Below are 5,000 nucleotides of genomic sequence, written 5' to 3'. Positions count from 1 at the left end.
ATGTATAAAACATACTATATAAAGTATAAATTAAAGTGTATGTTGGAAAATACATATATATATGAAAAAAATGCAAAAAGAACAAACATAAAACACCAAAAAAATTTTAAAATACACAATTTTAAATTTAAAATAAGGGATAATACGCAATAGGAAAAATGGGTATAAAAAAACAACACACACAAAAACACACACCACACCACACACAAAAAAAAAATAATATTATTAAATAATATAAATAAATAATTTTATATAATATATATATAAATTTTGTATATATGTATATATGTAAATATATTATATATTATATATATATTATAAAATTATATATATATATATATATGGATATGGGGATATAGTATATAGTAAAATATATATAAAAAAAAAAAAAAAAAAAAAAAAAAAAAAAAAAAAAAAAAAAAAAATATATAATATATTTATAAAAATATATAAAAAGGTATATATATATTATATATAATATATATAATATATATGGGGGTTTTGTGTGTTTTTGTGTGTGTGTGGGTGTGTGTGGGTGTGTGTGTGGTGTGTGTTTATGGAGTTTTTGTTTATAATATAATGAACATATATAATATTTTTATATATTAATAACATAATATATATACCCCATATAACATTTTAAATGGATATATACACATTTTAGTTTCAAAAGATATTAAAAAAATCACACACACACACACACACACACCCAACACACAAACCACACACCCCACACACACAAAACAATAATAAAAAAAAGAAAAATTTTAAAAAAATATAGAATAATATAAAACATTTTATAAAAATTTATAAAAAATATATACAAATAAAATACAAATAAAATACATAAATAAATAAATATATATAATTATGATATAAATATATATATAATATGATATTTGTAGGTTTTACATAAAGTGTACATAAGAATTAAAGAAATTTTTTTAAAAAAATAAAAATAGTATAAGGGACATAAAATATAAAAGATAAAATAAAATATATAAGGGACATAAGGAAAATATTTTAAAAAAAAGGAAAGAAAAGAAGATGAATAAATATGGATAAATAGGGAACAAAAAAAATATAATATAATATATCATAAATAGATATATAAATTTTAAATATTTTTAATAGAAACACAAAAAACACACACATAATAATAAAAATATAATATATATAATATATATATATATATATATATATAAAAAACCCTAATATATTGTGTATATATTATACAACCCTATTAATACAATACATTATATAAAAAAATATATATAAATATATATATATATAAAAATATATATATATACATAATAAAAATGATAGACAGATAGATTAAAATATAGATAGATAAAAAGGGTATTAAAATAGAGGGGATATTTTAGGTTTGATAAAACAGATAGATAGACAGATACGTAAATATAGATAAATAAATATGTATAGATAAATGTATTTTCTGACAAAGATATCACCGAAAACAGGGGAAAACATTTTTCTTGATTGTGAATAGGAAATTTTTCAGCCATAACCCCTTCTACCAGTTATATGTCTAGACTGGGGTATACCTGCAAAAATAACATACATATGAATTTTATACGGTTTTTACCTTTAAATCTAAGAATTTATAAAATAGCTAAAAACAGCGCCGTACAATTCCCATTACAAAAAATAATGAAGACGATAAAGAAGAATAAAAAAAAGGAGAGGAGAGAGAAAATCGGCCTCGTTTCTAATAGGTGTTTAGGAGTGATCAAACAAACGACGCTAAAAAGAAAAAAAGAAAAAAAAAAGACGGAGAATACGTGGGTTTTGGCGAGATAAAAAAGGCCCCTTTTTCAGCCCAGCCTCCTCCCATCCTCCCTGCTCCTCCTCCTCCTCCTCCTGCTCCTCCTCCTCTCCCGCGCCTGGGATGAATGACGTCCGCAGCAACCCCTTCATAATGATATAAATCACCCCAGATCGCCATCAAACCGAGCTAATGTGGCCCTCTGCAGAAACAAACACGAGGTGGGCGGGGAGGGGTGGGAAGGGGGGCGGATGGGGAGGGAAGAGAGGGGTGGGGGTGGATGGGGAGGGAAAGGAGAGAGGGGGAGGGGGAGGGGAGGAGGAGAGAGGGGGAGGGGGAAAGGGAGGGAGGGAGGGAAGGGAGGGAGAGAGAAACACGGAGAGAAACAGAGAGAGAGAGAGAGAGAGAGAGAGAGAGAGAGAGAGAGAGAGAGAGAGAGAGAGAGAGAGAGAGAGAGAGAGAGAGAGATACAGACAGACAGCCAGACATACCGAGAAAGAGAGACAGACAGACAGCCAGACATACCGAGAAAGAGACAGACAGACAGACAAAGAAACACACAGAGAACTCACACACTACCCCCAACCTCTGGTCCCCATTTCGCCCCATCATTATAACCTCCCGACCCATAAATTGCAACATATCCACCACCCCTTTCAACACTCATGAAAATACGCAACCACAGACTGAAAAACCTCCCTAGGGTCTTTTTCCCAAACCATCAGTTTGCCTCTCCGCGCGTTCGTCAACCCTTTACCCATTTATGTGTTTTTTTATCATTCACTTATTACGACGGTGAGTAAAAGACTCATCGTGAGGAAAGGGACAGGGAGTCAGGGAAGGAATGGGGAAGATGGGGAAGGAAGATAAAAAGGAAGAGGAAGAGAGATTAAGAGAGGGAGAGATAAAAAGAAAAAGGAGAGACAAGGAGAGACAGGTAAGAATGACAAACGTATTGATTTATTCATTATCCTATATATATGTGTGTACATAAATGTGTACTTGAATAGATACGCGAATACATAAATGCACGCACATATATATTTACCTACTAGCACATCGCGAGTTCCTTTTTCTTAGATGCAGAGGTACAGTTTGTTTTTACGATTTTCACTCTATGTCTTTGTCTCTGATTCTACTGCCCCCTCCCCCCCAACCTCTCCTTTTCTCTCTCTTCTTCTTCTTTCTCTCTCTCTCTCTCTCTCTCTCTCTCTCTCTCTCTCTTTATCTCTCCTTTTATCACGCTCCCTCTTCTCTCTCTCCCTCTCCCTTCCCCCTCCCCCTCCCTCTCCCTCTCCCTCTCCTTCCCCTCCCTCTCCCCTCCCCCCCCCCCCCCCCCCCCCTCCCTTCCCCTCTATCCCCCCATCCTTCCCATTCCTCCCCCCCCTTCCCTCCCCTTTTCCCCCTTCCTCTACGCCTCTCTCTTCTTTATCAGAAACGCAGGATCGCTCTTGACCGTGCAATTCTCATTAAGGAAAATCAACAGACGCGGGGATTCCCATCTCCCACGCCATTAATTCTCTCCCATTAACGCGTCTAAACGGCCCTTCGTCTTCGAATGCAATCAAACAAGCAAGCAGGCATGCAAACAACCCAGAAATCAAGTAACCATTCGAGAAGACGTATAAACAAGCGGACAACCCTTTGAATAGCCAATCAAAAAGGTAGTAAAACAAACTAGCAAGTAGTCAAGCAAACAAGCAACAAAGCAAGCAATCGAACAAGCAACCAAAACACCACTCGACAGGCAAACTCTGAGTTGCACCAAACAACGAAATCAAGAAAACAAAATCAAACAAGCAGAACAGAACAAGGAAGCAAATATCCAAACAATAACACAAAAAATCAATCAAGCAACCAACTTTCTAAGCAATTAATTAACCAGTATAACAAACAAGCAAATGAGTCAACAAATCAACGAACTACCTGATCTAACAAACAAGCAAAGCAAACGGGAAACCAAACAACCGACTATGCAAAACAATCCAACCCCTAAAACAAACAAACAAACATGGTGAAAGGCCAACCAACCAACAAATCAAGCAGCCAAACAAGGAAACAAGCACCTAAGAACTTTACTGGCCAAGCAAAAAACAAACAAACAATCAGCAAAACCCGCCCAAAGAACAGACCAGACAAGCAAACAAACAAAAAACAACCAAAGAATCGACCGAACAAACAACTAAACAAGCAAATAAACAATGCAGCAAAACAAACAAACCAAGCAAAGAACAGACCAAACAAACACGCAACCAACCAACCAACCAACCAAACAAGAAGCAAACAAATAACCAACCAACCAACCAATCAAGCAACTCCGGGTCCGCAAGCAAGCAAGCAGTTCAGGACCCCCCCCCCCCCCCGTTAATATCATCGCCATTTCTCTTCTCTCGCCCGTGAGGCCATTTCTTTGCTCGGCGCCATTTGTTGTTGTTAGTGTGCTTGTTCCGCGGGTCTGCGGTTGATGTACTTGTTGTTGTTGTTGTTGTGGAGGATGGATCTTATATCGTTGTTACTGTTCTTGTTTCGTTGTTGTTGTGGAGGATGCATTTGCTGTCGTTGTTAATGTTTTTGTTTCGTTGTTGTGGAGGATGCATTTGATGTCGTTGTTAATGTTTTTGTTTCGTTGTTGTGGAGGATGCATTTGCTGTCGTTGTTGCTGTTCTTGTTTCGTTATTGTAGCTGTTGTCGTAAAGGGTGTATTTGCTTTGATGTTCTTGTTGTGAAGGACATATTTGCTGTTGTTGTTGTGCTTGTTACTGTGTTTCTCCGTGTGCTTGTGGTTGCTGTATTTGTCGCTGCTGTTGTTGCGAAGTATATATATATATATATTGTTGTTGTTAGTGTACTTGTTCCGTGGGTTTGCAGTTGTGTATTTGTTGTTGTTGTGAAGGAAGTGTGTATACAGTAATTATTGTATAATTTGTATTTGCTGTTGATATTCTTTTGTCATTGTTGTAATTGTAGGTTGGCCGTATTTGTTGTATTAATCCCTAGTTGTAAATATTGTTGTAAGTACCCTTTGTGTTTGTTATCAATGCGTTTCTTGTTGTTAATGCTAGAGTTTGTAGTTGTTAGCATCTGTGGTAGTTATTGTTGTGAATTGTTTTTGTTGGTTGTTGCTGTCAGTCTTCATTTTGTATTTGTTAATGACTTTAGATATACTATTGTTTTTCGTGTTTTTGTTGTGTGTTTGTGGTTGTTAGTATTGGTT

The 5,000-nt window shown here is 35.4% G+C and overlaps 1 protein-coding gene across 1 annotated transcript in view; it reads left to right on the top strand.

Moving 5' to 3' along the window:
• LOC119568068 (extensin-like) overlaps nucleotides 1-5,000 on the top strand; it is a 120,569-nt gene that overhangs the window by 45,796 nt on the left and 69,773 nt on the right. The gene's annotated exons all lie outside the window — the stretch shown is intronic.

The sequence above is a fragment of the Penaeus monodon genome, chromosome 43, assembly GCF_015228065.2.
Source record: "Penaeus monodon isolate SGIC_2016 chromosome 43, NSTDA_Pmon_1, whole genome shotgun sequence".
Classification (NCBI taxonomy): domain Eukaryota; kingdom Metazoa; phylum Arthropoda; class Malacostraca; order Decapoda; family Penaeidae; genus Penaeus; species Penaeus monodon.
Note: the sequence above shows the minus strand (reverse complement) of the source record. Positions and strands in the feature narration are given on the sequence as shown.